The sequence below is a fragment of the Saccopteryx leptura genome, chromosome 1 (genome assembly GCF_036850995.1).
Source record: "Saccopteryx leptura isolate mSacLep1 chromosome 1, mSacLep1_pri_phased_curated, whole genome shotgun sequence".
Lineage (NCBI taxonomy): Eukaryota > Metazoa > Chordata > Mammalia > Chiroptera > Emballonuridae > Saccopteryx > Saccopteryx leptura.
Window position 1 is genome coordinate 199603841 of NC_089503.1, and position 15951 is coordinate 199619791.

The following is a 15951-nucleotide window of genomic DNA, read 5'->3' on the forward strand; positions in this document are numbered from 1 at the left end:
CGATCTCCTTCGTCATAGAAGAGTTGCTTGGGGAGGAATGTGGCGCTGGACTCTCATTGAGTTTGAGTTTCATGGAAGCCTCACTTACAGAAATCAGGTGGTGTCTCAGGACAGCCTTGTAGAGACTATTTTTTTCATTTTAAAGAGTGTGCCAAATTAGATCGCATCCGTCATTTCCCGTGAAAGGTGAGGTGCCGGAGACGCGGGCCGTGGTGACTGAACGGGCGTGTGCTTTCGTCCCTGCATGTCTGTGTCTCGGGAAGTTGTCCTTGTTCACTCAAAATGTATCCACTCAAGTATTCATTATCAACTAGCCACACTTTCTCTTCTATTTTTTTCCATCCCTGGAAAAGCGGGGTGGTCTTCGGCTGCGTGTTATTACACAACCTGCAGGGGGCGCAGCGGAAACCGCCTAGCACGGATGGTACCTTTGGGGGAAGGACTGCGTGCATGCCGCTCACTGGACATGCAGGCCAGTGGAGGCCGGACTTAGATGCAGCCTCGCAAACACCGTGCGTTTTGCGTAGCTTTTGGTAATTCGGACCAAGAGTGGGGAGACGTCCTTCAATTCATGTGAGCTGAAGACTCTGGTCTCAACTCCTCTGCCAAATGCGGGAAGTTGGATGAGATTCCTTTTTTTTCTGCTAAATATCTTGTGTCTTGATTACATAGTAGAGAGGTCAAGAGCATGGGCTTTGGAGTCAGACTGCTTGCGTTTGAATGCTAGCTCTAGGACATAAGAGCCATTTGACCTCGGAGGGTCTCTCTGCGCTTCCGTTTATTTATTTGTAAAATGGAGATGAGAGTACCAAGTACCAAGTTGATAGAGTAATTATGAAGATGAAATGAGATAAAGCACGTGAAGTCCAGTGGTCACTCGTCTATCACGGGGGTTAGTTTCCAGAACTGCCCCCCCCCCACGTAGGCGAAAATCCGCGAAGTAGCAACCTTATATTTATTTTATTATTTGTATGTATTTTAAGGCTTTATAAACCCTCCCCACACTCTTATTAACCTTTGCCACACTGTTATTAACCTTTCCCACACTTTATTTTGCTTATTTTACCACAAAAAATTAAAATAATAAATATATAAAAATACCTATATACTTCAAAATCCCTTGATATAGCGAAAAATCTGTGATACAAAATTAGATAGATACAATTTTAAAATCTGCGATACAGTGAGACCGCAAAGAGTGAACCGCAATGTGGTGAGGGACGACTGTACTATCGGGAGTAAGTGCTCAATAGTGGTGAGCCATGATGATGATGATGATAATGATGATGATGTCATCATCCATCTGTTCCAAACCTCCAGAAAACCGAGCCAGCCAATTCCTGCATTCTCCCTAACAGAGTCCTGGCATTGATCAGTCTCACTAGCACTTAAAAGTTTATCCACACTTGCCACTCAGCCAGTTACCACACCCTCTGGTCATTTATCTATAGCAAATAAGGGCTGGCAGTTTATCAGCTTCGACAGAACTACTGTCCTATGTTCCTGTTACTACTCAATGCCCCGACAGACACTTGTTCTCTTTCTAGGAGAGAAGAGCCAAGTGCCTGAATCAAATAATTGGTGTTTACTGACACCTCAACATGCGCTCAAAATCAGCCGGTGGCGAGAGAGTCTTCTGAAATAATCCTTCAAGCAGATGAATTCCTAAAGCATCAAGCAGCCACACAGCACGTCAGTTAGCTACTGCTGTGTAACAACCACCTCCAAACATGGTGGCCAGAAGCAGACGCCATTTATTATTTCTCCCGTGTTTATAGGATGGCTCCATAGCTCTAGTGAGCTGGGATAGGCTTCTTAGCTGATCTTGGCCAGAGTAGCTCGCATGCCCTCACTCAGCCAACTTCTCCTTCATGTGACTCTCACGCCCCTCCAGCCTGGGCCTGTTCTGATGGTGTTGGCAGAGGTTCAAGAGAGGAAGTGGAAGAAGTGAGTCTTGTTCTGGGTCTTTGCCCAAGTCAAGTGTACTACTGCTATCTCATTAGCCAAACTGAGTCATGTGGCCAAGCCCCCAGCCAGCGTGGAAGGTTATGCCGGGGGAGATGGGTCGAGGGGGCATGCAAGGCTGGGGCCCCTACTACAACCCACCACGCACGGCCCAGATTACTGTAAAGATGTCTAGCTTGTAAACGCCTCTTGGAGTCCACTTTATTGTTTTCATATTCAGTCATATATATAACTCGATCTTTCAGAAATCAGTTAGCAAAGTCCTTCTAAGGTGGATGAAACATTAAGAGACAGGGTGACTTCTGGAGCATGCAGCCAGGCCAGAGGCGAGGGGTCCCCACTAAGGCAGCGTGGAAGGCTGACCCCCAGCCCCCCTTGGTGACATTCATGTGTCCTGGCTGCGGAGAAGCAACTCGGAGAGGGCAGCAGAACCACCATGAGAGAGCCGGTTCCAACCGGTTTGCAAAACCGCAGTTAGCATGACCTGCAGCTCCTCCACCTTCTACACTCATCACGACCTTAGCATTAGGGTCCTTAAAAAAGACCCTCAACATTGGCAAATGCAGCTTCTGATTCAGCTTAAGTCTCTAGATCTGCCGTGGCAACATGGTGGCTCACACCCTTGAACAAGCCTCCTGTATTTGAAGACAGCACTGGTCTGCTGCCTCTACCTGTTAGCCAAATGGGTTTAATGTTTCCTTGTAAGACCTGGTTTCCAACAGTGCCATCATTTCCTTCCCTGTTTTTCTCTAGCCCTTGCAGCTCTTGACCACATCTGCTCTTACATGTGGTAACAGCCGCCCCGGATATGGTCAGCTGGGATGGTTCCCAGGCCCCACACCTTGTCCCCCCCCCCACACACACACACACATGATAATGACAGGTGGCTAGGAAGTGACATCATCAGTGGGAGTGAGAGAAGACCTCGTGAGGTTACCGAGCAGCCCTACAGCCCCTTTGGGGTGGATGGTTGTGCACTTTTCAGTGAGACCGTTTGGCGTGGGTGCGTGGTTTTCTCCACCAGCCTCAGCTGAGGGCACGTGAGTGCAGAGCAGGTGCAGAGGTGCATTTCACCCGGGCTGTTCTTGGCTAACTGAAGGTAGTGAAGATGGTCATCCTGATGGAGGAGGAGGGCAGTGATGGCATGAGGGTGGAGCAAGGGGAAGTCCACACTTAGTAGACTTGTCAGCAGTGGAGCTGGGAACCAGAGAGAATAAGCTGGGAAGACAGGAGGTGAACAGAGGGCGGACGCCTGGAACTGAGGTCATAAAGGGATGAAAGTGACTGATAATGACGTGGTCTGCTGGGGTCCCACCGTGGCAGTGAGTGGTGGAGGAATGGTGTTGGCAAGATCTTTGAAACAGACAAGGTCAAGACACTTCTGGACAAAGTGTCAACAGGATTATCTACACGAACATTTAAATCAGCAGGAATTGTCAGGCACAATGTTGGAGGAAGGGAGTGACTGTTAACTAAGACTTCAAATTTCAAGAAACAAGAGAGCCTGACCTGTGGTGGCACGGTGGATGAAGCGTTGACTTGTAACTCTGAGGTCGCCGGTTCGAAACCCTGGGTTTGCCCGGTCAAGGCACATACAACAAGCAACCAATGAACAACTGAAATGAAGCAACTACGACTTAATACTTCTTGTTCTCTCCCCTCTTCTCTCTGTAAAATCAATTAAAAAAATCTTAAAAAAAAAAAAAAAAAAAAGAACCGAAGGAAAGGGACCCTGAGGGGTGAGGAGAATGTAAGAACTGAAAGTGGACCCTCTGGTGGTGTGGCTGGTGGCAGGCGATTTGTGCTTAGGAAGGACAAAGCAGGAATCACCTGCAATGAGCCAGACAGGCAAGCCGGCCTGGCTTCTTCCCCCTTTGTCTCGTGCGCCCTCTGTAGCAGATCCTTCCAGGCAGGCACGGCACATACAACACGGCACATTTATCCATCCCACCCTAAAGGCCAGTCCATGAAAATATTTTCTGACATTAAACCGGCCCATGGCCCAAAAAAGTTTGGGGACCTCTGCCCTAACCTTTTATCCTACTTTGTCCATTCGGGCCCCGGGGCTCTCGTTCCCATCCGGGCTGTGCATTGGAATCGGCTGCAAACAGTCTTGACCGTTGTACCTCATCTAGACCCTACCGTGAGCTACTCTCATGTCATTGGGCAGGGCATGGGGTGGCAGGCATCTGTGTTTTTAAGGTTCTCAGGGCAGGGCAGGTGGGGGGGTTCTTGTGGCTCGGCCAGTTGGGAGCCATTGTCCTGGGAGGAGCCGGAAAAGGTCTGCACCTTGGAGGCCCATGCATTGTTATGGCATGGTCCACGGTTTTCACTCCCGTCTTGAAAAATATTCCTGACTCAAGAAGGTTAAGACTAAGTCTCCTATCTTCCTGATGAGAAAACTTCACCTTTATTGACTTAAAAAAAAATTTTTTTTATGGGAGACAGAGGTGAGAACTGGGAAAAGGGAGTCTGTTAAAATCTGAGGACAATACTAAATGAAGTAAGAATGGTGGTGTCTTTTTCCAAAACTTCAGCAGGGCCTTAAGCCCCCGTGAGGTGGGCTGTACGAGGCTGGCCTGCATGCCGGGCTTCCCAGGCCGTCGCTGGCCCCCCGCCCTCCCTCTAACAGGTGAGCTTCACGCGACACCCCCGCCTTCCCTCTGCCGCTGGTGTCTGTGTGGGAGTCCTGCCGCCCCGGACTCACTCAGCACCTGCCTTTCATGATGTGAAAACTGCACCTCCACCGTGTGAGCCTCACCTCACAGTGTGCAGTTTTCTCTCACCAAGTGGAAAAAAAGAAGTTACAGATCATGCACTCGGCCCCTCCCCCAGCCTCCCGAAGGAACCAGGTGCCTTAAGAATGGGGTCACAGCGTCGGGGGAGCCCTGGGCGCAGACCCCTCCCTGCGGCCTTGATGGCCGGCCGCTCCTGTGCTGTGCCCGCTGCGTCCACACTCTCGTCCCCTCGCTCTCGTCAGTTTACTGGTTCCATGTCAAAATGCTCGCCCACGTCTGCTCGCCGGTCCTTTGTGTGTGTGTGTGGGGGGGGGGGGGCAGGGATGGCCGGGAAACTGGCACTATAATGATAGCCTCACCTCACTCAGCCACCCTCTGCCTGTCCCGGAGGGATGCTGAGATGGCCGGACCACGCCAAGACACGTGTCGGCAGTTAGACGCAGGGAACCATTCGTACTATGCGGGGAGGGACAGATTCTGCTGAGGGCAGTGGCCACACGACGTTCCTTACTGCGTCTGCCTTGGCCGAGCGGCTCCTGTCTCTGCCTGGTGAGCACTCACACCTGCTGGTCCTGTGTGTACCAGGGAGTAGACAGAGCAGGCAGGACGTGGCTCTGTGACCCGCAATATGCACCTCTCCTTTTCCTCCTGCTGTCGGGGGCCCTCGCTCTCCTGCTTCTCATCCTGATTACGGTCCTCCATGCTGAACTCTGACCTCGCACAGGTGCCCTGACCACCCCCACCTGCCTCCCACTGACTCACGTTCTCACAGTCACCCACACGGCCGCTTGCTGTGGCTCCGTTCACGTCCACATCTATCCAGATGTCTTGGTGTTCAGCTCGGCCTGACTCTCACCAGCGCAGCCGATGGGTCTGCGGGCCTCTGGGAGTCCGGACCAGCCAAACCAGCCGCAGTGCGCCTGTGACTCCACACCCCTGCCTCATGCTCGGGTCAGCATTCAAGGAGCGTGCGGCAGTATGTGTGACTCTAGAGAACCCAGGACCAGGTCTCCGGGCTGCCCCTAGCTGCTGCTGGTCACTGTCCCCATCCCTTAGCCCACACGGCATCTTTGTTTGTCTTTAGCAAATCCGTTGAGTCGATTTGAAAGTTAGGAGCCAGCACAGTCTGCATTCCAGCCACAGTCACCAGGTGGGGCGGACTTGCCTTGCATGGGGCAGGTCCCTTGTCCTGCGCCCCACCTCCTCCGTAGCTGGCCTCCGTACCCGCTTACAGCGGGGTCCAGCCCGGGCGTTTGTGCTGGGCCCTCTTCCACAGCGCCCACGGGGGAGCCAGCCCAGCTGACAGGAACCCCAGCCCACTGCTGGTTGTGGAAACCCCAGGCAGGGGAGCCCAGGGCACCAGGCTGCCCAGGCTCTTTGGCATAATGCAAAGAGCACCCGCCCTGGAAACCAGCGCCCGGGCCTAAGTCTGAGCGCAGCACTTGCTAATAGTTCAACTTGGGGTGATTGACTACCTGCTGCGAACTTAAATTTTCTTTTTTTTTTTTATAAAATGGAGGTTTTAATCAAAACACTGTTGTGAGGATAGTAATATTTATCTATGGACTGGGGACGCAGCAGAGTAAATGCCAGCTGCTGTTGTTACCTCCCCTCTGCTTTCTGGCCCGTGCACGCTCCTGAGTCCCGGTGAGTCCGCAGGACACAGGGCTGAGGGGTCAGCAGTGGGCAGGGCAGGGCAGGGCCAGCAGTACTGGCTGGTAATGATAATGAAGCCATCACAGTCCAGTGTGTTGCAAAGATTTCTGGTTGCCCCAAAGGGCTTGGTGGGCGGCAGTTCTTGTCATAGCGGATGCTTTCTGCAGCACCTACAACCAGGACCCTGAACCTCATCACAGGGCTCTGTCTCTGCTCTGCAGGGAGGCTAGGAGAGAGGTCAGGGGTCGGAGCGAGCACAGAGGCTGCAGAGCGGAAAAGGAAGGCACATATGGGACACCTGTAGGGACTGGAGTGATCGCTCTCTACAGAGCATGTTGATTTGTGTTCTGTCAGCTTAGCTGCAATTACATTTCCCAGAACTACTTCCCTGTGTGGTTCTGGTCAGTGGTGGCCACCTGAGGTGTCCGGCTGGGGTTTGGAAGTGAATGAGCAGCCCTCATGATATTGCTGACCTGCTGGTCACCCGGGCAGCGGCCAGCCCACATCTCCTCCCTGCACCCTTCCAAGGGCTGGGCTGGGTGTGAGCAGCACTTGGGGTCCAGGGGCAGCTTGTCCTGCTGGTCGCCGGGGGTCGGTGCACTGAGACTCGGGCAGCAGCTGTAGCATCTCCTGGTTGGTGTCAGTGTATCCTGTGATTCCGGCTCTTCCTCACTGCTCCTTCCCGACGGCCAGCCCTCCTGGACAGCCCCTCCCCGGTGGTATCCAGGATTCCACAGATGTCCCCTGCTGCAGCGGGGTGGTAAGCATTCTCTGATTTTCCCAGCCGTCCCTTCCCTCACGTCCCCCATGACTGTGCGAGGTGCAGTTCCCGTCCCGAACTCCTTCATCCGTGGTGTGCACAGCGATTCTGCTTCTGGCCGGAGCCCTGACCGTTGCAGAGGAAAGGGGCGAGGGACAGTGTCCAGTGTCCGTCCTGGAAGGTGGACTGAATGGATGGATGTGAGGGGCGTCCAGGAAAGCATCTAATGAGCTTGAAAGGGCCCCCAGTGGCTCTCAGAACAACTGGAAAGCACTGGATTAATCTCGAGAACCTGAGGATCTAGGGAAGCTCTCACTCCTGACCGGACTCACTGTCACTGAGGCCCCAGGTTCATCGCCTCACTGCTCTGGCCGTGTGCGAAGAAAGTCCTCTGCAGATGGACTTACCTGTCACCACTGTCCCTGGAGAGAGAGAGACCCCGAGCACCAAGCCCGGACCCAGATGCGCAGAACCTCTGTGCCGCCCATCTGTATACTGGCCTGGTATCTTTATTGGTCTCTGCACGCCCCTCCTGGGCACACCCTGCACTTCTCATAGAGGGACAGGACTGGTATGGCAGGGTGGCCGTGTGACCTAAGAGGACAAAGTGTGGTCGTGCCCTTTGGGAGAAGGGGCTACAGTGGAAGGAAGCGCCCGGTCCTCTTACTCCTTTTCTGGGAGGCAGAGAAATGGCTGACGCCACTGGAAATGACAGTGTGTTTCCAGGACCCATCCCTGGTGAGGCCCAGCATAGGGCCTCCCTGGCTCTCTCCTCCTGCTCATCGATCGATGGATCGATCGATCGCACTGTGGTCGCCACAGCTCCGCACTGCATGGTGGGAAGGAGGCGGGGGGCGTGAGGTGTTGCGGGAGGGGGTGCTGGGGAGAGCTGCTCTGTATTTAGGCTAATTGGGTCTAGAACCGAGGATCGCTCACAACCACGTCATTCGTTTAAAGGTGGCTTTTTTCCAAATGGATGGGAAACAACCTTAGTGTATACGAGCATTTTCTAAATAGGTAAGGTGATGTGTCCTAACTTTATTCCTAGAGTACCAGAATGTTTTTCATCAGCTGATTGTTATCTGAGAATCACTAGTCTTTTGTGCGGTTTTTTGTTTGTTTTTAATCTAGGGAAAAGCTACAATAGGAGACAGCACATGAACACACTCAGGTCCATCAACTGCAGAAGATTTCTATAGCATTTTAGTGGCACAGGAGTTGAGCTGAACTACTACTGAGAACAGTAAAGCCTTCCTAGTATCTGACCACTTCTCACCGTCTCCCCAGCTGCACTCCCTCTCTGCCCGGGCGGGCACCACAGCTCTGCCAAGCTGGACATCTCAAGTAAGTTACTAAACCTCTCTGAGTCTCCTTCTTCCAAAAAGCAAGTTAATCATAATTATTAAAGCATAATAATGATCATGACTGCTGTAATCATCAGTAATAACTCTTATAATAGCTAATAATGCCTGCTTTTCAGAGCATGAGAATGGGATAGATTATGTATGCAAAGGGCTTAACATTATGTCGTGCACATAGTAAATGCTTAATAAATGGTAGCCACTACGATATCCCATAGTGGGCACTTAATAATGTCCTAGTCCATTAATATAGAGAAGGGCGTGGCTGGCGGGGAGCCCTGACTCCGAGAGTGCGTTCCGTGGAGCTCACCGGCAACGCCGTCCAGCGGATCCCTGGGGACTGGTGGAAGTGCCTGTGTGCTGGTCCACGTGGCCGCCGCTACATGGGCTACCAAGTACTTGAAACATGACCTGGCATTGAGGATGTGTGTTCTTAATTGTACTTCCTTTTATTTATTTTTTATTTTATTCTATTTATTTTGTATTTTTCTGAAGTTAGAAGCAGGGAGGCAGTCAGATAGACTCCTGCATGCGCCTGACTGGATCCACTTAGCATGCCCACCAGGGGGCGATGCTCTACCCATCTGGGCCATTGCTCCATTGCGGCTAAAGCCATTCTAGCGCCTGAGGCAGAGGCCATGGAGCCATCCTCAGCACCCAGTCAACTTTGCTCCAATGGAGCCTTGGCTGTGGGAAGGGAAGAGAGAGACAGAGAGGAAGGAGAGGGGAAAGGGTGGAGAAGCAGATGGGCGCTCCTCCTGTGTGCCCTGATTGGGAATCTAACCCAGGACTTCCACATGCCAGGCTGACACTGTACCACTGAGACAACCGGCCAGGGCCTGTACTTCCTTTTAATTAGTTTAAATTTAAATAGCCACAAGTGGTGAGCATCTACTGTGGTCCTCAGGGCAGTGTGAGGTCCATAGTTCTGCAGCTTGGTGATGACGGGTCAGCATCCCACCTTCTCCACGGCCACCCAGCCAGCTGCAGTGCTGTGGAAATGGCTCCGAGACTCCCTGAGGCTAAGCGCTTGCAGACAGAGCAAGGAGCCTGCGACCACGCCTTTGCTCGGGAAGTGCAGGCTGACGCACACGCCTTCTGCTCCCAGGGGCCAGGCATACCTGAGGTAAAGAGATGTGGCTTCTGTTTAGGGAAGGGGTGACCCCCCTAGGGAAGTCAAACTGTGTGCACACCAGAAAATAATTCAGGCTAATGTGAGGAGTGACAGAAAATAATTAGCACATAGTTGCTCTTTCTGATCTTATTGCCAACTGAAACCACTCAAACGTCATCTCATGGATGTCCGGCCCCTGTGCACCCCCACCCCAGCCCCCAACCCTCTGATTGTGCTTAATCCTCCCAAAGCCCTACAAAGCGGATGTGCTACCCCACTCTGTCTCATAGATGGGGAAACTGAGGCTCTGGAAGGCTGGGAAACTCACTAAAGGGCCCATGGTAAGTGGGTGGCAGCAGGGCTCTGAGCCCGGGACCACCATGATCCAAAGCCTCTCTGCTCAGCTGTCCACACTCCCGCCTCCTTCTGCATGACACGTCCTCCACACCACTCGCTTGGTTTTGAGCGTCTATGTGTCTCACTCTTTTTTCTCAGTATTATTTTAATTATCCAATCATAGGTGTTCATTGGAGAAAATTTAAATATAGAGAAAAGGAAGGAAGGAAGGAAGGAAGGAAGGAAGGAAGGAAGGAAGGAAGGAAGGAAAAAAGGAAGGAAGGAGAAGGGAAGGAAGGAAAGAAGGAAGAAAGAAATAAGAAAGACAGAGAAAGAAGGAAGGAAGGAAGGAAGGAAGGAAGGAAGGAAGGAAGGAAAAGGAAAGGAAAGGAAAGGAAAGGAAGGAAGGAAGGAAGGAAGGAAGGAAGGAAGGAAGGAAGGAAGGAAGGAAAAGGAAAGGAAAGGAAAGGAAAGGAAAGGAAGGAAGGAAGGAAGGAAGGAAGGAAGGAAGGAAGAAAGGAAGAAAGAAAGAAAGAAAGAAAGAAAGAAAGAAAGAAAGAAAGAAAGAAAGAAAGAAAGAAAGAAAGAAAGAAAGAAAGAAAAGGGAGGGAGGGAGGGAGGGAGGGAGGGAGGGAGGGAGGGAAGGAAGGAAGGAAGGAAGGAAGGAAGGAAGAAAGAAAGAAAGAAAGAAAGAAAGAAAGAAAGAAAGAAAGAAAGAAAGAAAGAAAGAAAGAAAGAAAGAAAAAGAGGGAGGGAGGGAGGAGGGGGAAGAAAAGAAAAGTTTAACTTTGTCCTTAGTGTTAGCCTTGTTTACCCACTGTTGAAAGTAATACAATATAATTTACTACCCAGCCTCTCTCCTCTGGGGAGAGGGACAGCCCAGTGTGAACCATAAGTATAATTTTCCTTTACAAAGGCAGTCATTCGTGTTTTCTCATATGTGCACAATGGACCGTCCAAATCTGAGAAGAGCATATTGATTATCGGATTCTAGGCCAACTTCCTCATTTTCCAACGGGAGGCCCAGGAGTTGAGTAATTCGCAAAGCTAATTCTCAAGAAGGCGGAACCTTCAGAAACTCTCTCTGCACCGACAGCCCACATCTCCTTCTGTGGTGCTCCTGGATCCATCTCTTCATCAATTCGAAGTTGACAGCCAATCGGCGGCCACTACTGCCCTCTGTTGGCCGTGGGCAGAGCTGAGGTGCATAAAAGGGTTCATGCCCATAGAAACCCTCAGGTTGAATGTCCCTCACAGGCTTGAGGACTCAGGTGCACCTTTGGGTTCGAGTCTTTGCTGTGCCTCACGTGAGGAGTGTGCCCACTTTCACTCCTGGTTTCCCATTTGGAAAATGGGGATCGTATCTAGTGCACAGGGGTAGTGTAAGAAGCCATGAACAAATGTGTATACGTGTAAGTGCTGGCAAAAGTCTCAGTGGCTTGAGAGTCCCTCTTGTTAACATGACAGTTTCTTACTCATGCTGCCATTCAGAGCGCGTGCTCTGAACCACCAGGCCGCTGTCTTCCAGGTGGTGCTTCAAAAGAAAGCCTCTTCCATCTTAGGAGTCCGCCATCTTCTGCTCTTGCCTCCGAGGTTGCCCTAGAGCCCGGCGTCCACTTCAGGGCAAGCGGGTGTGGAAGTATGCCAGGAGGTTCTGATGGGCCAGGTCCACAGCTGCACCCGTGACGTCCACACCCGCCCCCGTGGCCAGGACTCAGTCTTGTGGCTGCATGTCACTGCTGCGGAGACTGGGCACCGTGACAACTGATAGGTTTTTATGATGTCACTTGTCACAACAGTTAGCCTCTGTTGTGATAGCAACAGGAGCATCGTAAGTCTAATGAAGTTAGGGATTTTCTCTGTGTGTTACATGACGCTATTTTCTGAGTGTTTAGGGTGACACAGGTACGAATCTGAGAGGCACTGTGGCATGGAGAAATGAGCCGTGGTCTCGGAGGTGTGGCTCCTGACCCCATGTGATCTTGGCCACACGGCTCAGCCAGGGTGAACCCCAGCCCTTGTCTGGGGAGAGGCTGGGCAAGAGCCGCTGGTGAGTGTGTGGTCCGCCCCCACCCACCACCACTACCCTGGGTCTCAGGGGGTACAGGCTTCCACGGGGAGGTCAAATGAACAAACGTGTGGAGACTCTCAGAGCGGACAAGTGATAGAACGGATGTTGCCTGGGCTCAGATGGGAAGATTTCCAGAAGAGAAGCAGGAGGGGAGAGGCCCAAGTAGAGGGAAAGAGGCATGGAGTGGTCTGCGAGGAGGCCCGGTGGGACCACACCAAGACCAGGGGGTGGCGGGGGTGGAGGACAGCGTGGGGGGAGGGGACTTGCCTGGCTGAGGTGGCACCGGATGGAGCAGGGCTGGGACTGAGCTGAAGGAATGGTTGGGGGGGGGGCAGTAATGCTAGGCTGCAGGGACCAGGAGGTTATATCAATCCAAAGGGATCCCGGTAGAAGACCTGTGACATTCTTTATATGGACAAGTGACATCATAAAAACCTATCAGTTGTCACGAAAAGAAATCTTGATTTGATCATAGCACTTGATGTGATAGCACTTGTTCTTAAATTGTTGGCTTCTGAAGTCTGAATGCTCCCTAAATAATCTCCCAAACATGTGAGTTATCTGAACTCTCCCCTCATTTCAAGGGAAAAGCACGTTTCACGTGGTGATGGGAATGGATGAGGAAGGCAGCAGAGTGTTCTACAGTGAAAGGGAGCCCCCATCCCTCTACTTTATTGCATCTAATTTTCTTTTTACACTGAGGACAAATATGTAGGTAAGACGTGAGTCAGAGCAAACTCAGAAAGTACCTAGAAGCCTTCAGCCCTTGAAGCAGGCTTACTGGTTTCACGTGGGTGCAGTATGGTTTTCAGGAAGACACACTGAAAACAGAAGCTGTGTGTTTAGGTTTCACCATTCTCCAGGGGCCATGTGAGGCGGTGCAGTCAGTGGCCAGGGGGACTTCCTCCAGGGCGCAGCCAAGGAGAGCCCTGGGTGGGGGGCACTGCCCGGGTGCCCTCCGGGCCCCGTCCTGGGGGATGCTGTCGGAGGAGAGGCAAGCACAGGTAGCAGCGGGCTCGGTCCTCACACCAGCTCCAGCAAAGGGCCCAGGAGCAGGCACGGCCCACGGGCCAGCCATTGATGGCGGCCTTGACCTCCTTCAGGGCTCCCTGGTGCCCGTGAAACACTGTTTAGTTTTTGTTTGTAAAAAAAATAAAAAGGTTACATTTTATACATTTTAGATCAGCAACTCTTTGTTATTTACTTTACTACCTATTAAGTGGTTTTTGTTTTTTTTGTTTTTTAACGCAAATGAAATATTCTACTATTTATAAATAACCACATGACTAGCCAATCAGCAGCCTCTTCTGGGTTTCAGGCCTTGGTAGTCTTCTCTGTGACAGACAGAGCCCAGGCAGATTATATAATCCCTGAGGCCCCTTCCTGATCTGACACGATAAACTCTAATTCAAACAACTTCCTCTTTCTGGTGGGGCAGCATGCAGCCTGAGGTTACCTTAGCAACTGCTCTAAATCTCTCTCTCTCTCTCTCTCTCTCTCTCTCTCCAATCGTCTGGGAGTCTCGGCCTGTGCCTGTGGGATGGGTGGGATGGGTCCTCCCCGGGTTGAGCCGCTCCCTGCCACCCTGACGTGGGCGGGGCTCACGCCTTCATGCTTCTTAGAAATGCCCGTGTCCTGTCAGCACTGTGGCCGCAAGCAGATTGTCTGGGAGCTCTGTCCAGTCTGGTGATGTTTTTATTTGCTATCTATTCTCATTCTTTATTCCTGTCTGAATCCCTGTCTTCACATGGGTTCTCCTTCTTTCTTGGGAGGTGATTCCTCTAAAACAAGAGCGTGTCCGGGCCCTGGCCGGTTGGCTCAGCGGTAGAGCGTCGGCCTAGCGTGCGGAGGACCCGGGTTCGATTCCCGGCCAGGGCACACAGGAGAAGCGCCCATTTGCTTCTCCACCCCTCCGCCGCGCCTTCCTCTCTGTCTCTCTCTTCCCCTCCCGCAGCCGAGGCTCCATTGGAGCAAAGATGGCCCGGGCACTGGGGATGGCTCTGTGGCCGCTGCCTCAGGTGCTAGAGTGGCTCTGGTCGCAACATGGCGACGCCCAGGATGGGCAGAGCATCGCCCCCTGGTGGGCAGAGCGTCGCCCCATGGTGGGCGTGCCGGGTGGATCCCGGTCGGGCGCATGCGGGAGTCTGTCTGACTGTCTCTCCCTGTTTCCAGCTTCAGAAAAAATGAAAAAAAAAAAAAAAAAAAAAAAAGAGCGTGTCCGAAAACAACCAGGACACCCTGTGTGACGGTCCTGTAGCAGACAATGAGGATGGGAGCTGGACAGACAGGGCGGGGTTTCCAAGCTGGGCTGGCGTGGCAGCTGTGACAGAGGTGGAGGAGGGGATGGGAAGGTAGATGGTGATGGACAAAGACTTGACCTTGGGAGGGTTGGGGGGTGAACACACAACACGGAGGACAGAGATGTGTTATAGAATTGGGCACCTGGGACCTGTATAATAATGTTAACCAGTGTCACCCCAATAAATTAATTAAAAGAATTAAAATAAAATAAAAATGGCTGAACATGAAAAAATGAAGTAGCCTTCTAAAACATACAGAAAGATTGAAATGAACTAGAATTATTGGTAACTCTGTATGGGGCCAGGTGGATACTAGAAGCAGTGTGTGTGTGGTGAGAGGAGGGACCGCTCTGCAAAGTAAATGATTTCCTAACTGCTTTGCTGTGCATCTGACACTAATGCCAAAGAATAATGAGTATAGACTGTAATTGAAAAAAATAAAGGAATTTTTTTAAATGCAGTTCTCTGCTTAACCAGCCACATTTCACATGCTCAGTATGGCTCCAATCTTTCCGATACTGAAGAGTGTATTACCTTACAGAGTGGTCTGATCCGATCTGTGAAAGCTTTCTCTTAGGAAGGTCTTTCGCCCAGGTCAAAATCCCGATCCTGCAACTTGTGCTCTCTCTCCAAACTCAGGGTGAGGGTAGTGCCTCTTCCACCTGGGCCTTCATGAGAGCACTGAGGCCACTATTGTGTCCACTTAGACTCCTCTCTCCTAGTTTACGTGTGCCATGTGCTCTGCATGGATATTTCGGAACATAAAGCAATCCTCTCTCACACACACTCACAATAACCCGGGCTTCTAAATGCAGAAATCACATTGAATGGCTTGCGTTAGTTCACCAGTTTGAAAGCAGTGTGAGGACAGGAGAGGAAACTAGAAGCTTTAAAAATAAGTGATCTGCTTCCAAATGGCAGCTGGAAGAGAGGGTGCTGATAACTGTTCAGTGAGGCAATACATCTGCCCCTGCATGGGGTTCCATGGGGACTCCACAAGGGCAGTGCTCCATGAAGCACCCGGGACAGTGTCAGATCTGCCCAACAGACGCTCATCGAACTACGTGTTCTCTGCTGGGCCCACAAAGATGATCAAGACATTGTCTTCACTACTCCAGCTGCCATCACCAGCAGGGAGGCCCGGTGGCCTCCATAGACAGTCACTTAACACTCCAGACAACACCATGGAATGCTTGGATGGATGTGTTTCAACAGAACCAGCAGGTGAATATTGGAGTTCAAATGGTCACAAGCAGTTGCTGTCCAGCAGAGCAACTTCCGAGAGTCATTAAATAAGGGGACCCACAGACCGAGTTTCCTAAGGAAGACAAGTCTACCAAACCAACCTGGGCCAGCAGGAGAACGGGCCTGCGTATGAGCTGCCTTCTCTACCAACAAACTAATGCTACTGGTTCACTTCATTAAACTCTGTGTACTGTCTGCAACAATAATGTCACCAGCCTCCACCAGCAGCCACGCCCCTACAGCCAGGGGTAGGTCCACGGTTGACTGTGGATGTGTATATACATCTGGATACATGCACACACATCTGTATACCTGCCTACAAACAATACATTCAGGTAGAATTTTATGTAGAATTATACGTGTATGATTTTAGATGTTGTATTCCTATAATGTAAGGGTCTTATA

At 51.4% G+C, this 15951-nt stretch overlaps 1 long non-coding RNA gene across 1 annotated transcript in view; it reads left to right on the forward strand.

Annotated features, from left to right (window-relative positions):
- Positions 1–9930, forward strand: part of LOC136405387 (uncharacterized) — a 62974-nt gene extending 53044 nt beyond the window's left edge. Inside the window, exons 2-3 of the long non-coding RNA XR_010751510.1 lie at positions 8251–8463; positions 9885–9930. This is a non-coding gene — a long non-coding RNA (uncharacterized lncRNA). The remainder of the gene's footprint in view (positions 1–8250; positions 8464–9884) is intronic.
- The last annotated feature ends 6021 nt before the right edge of the window (positions 9931–15951 follow it).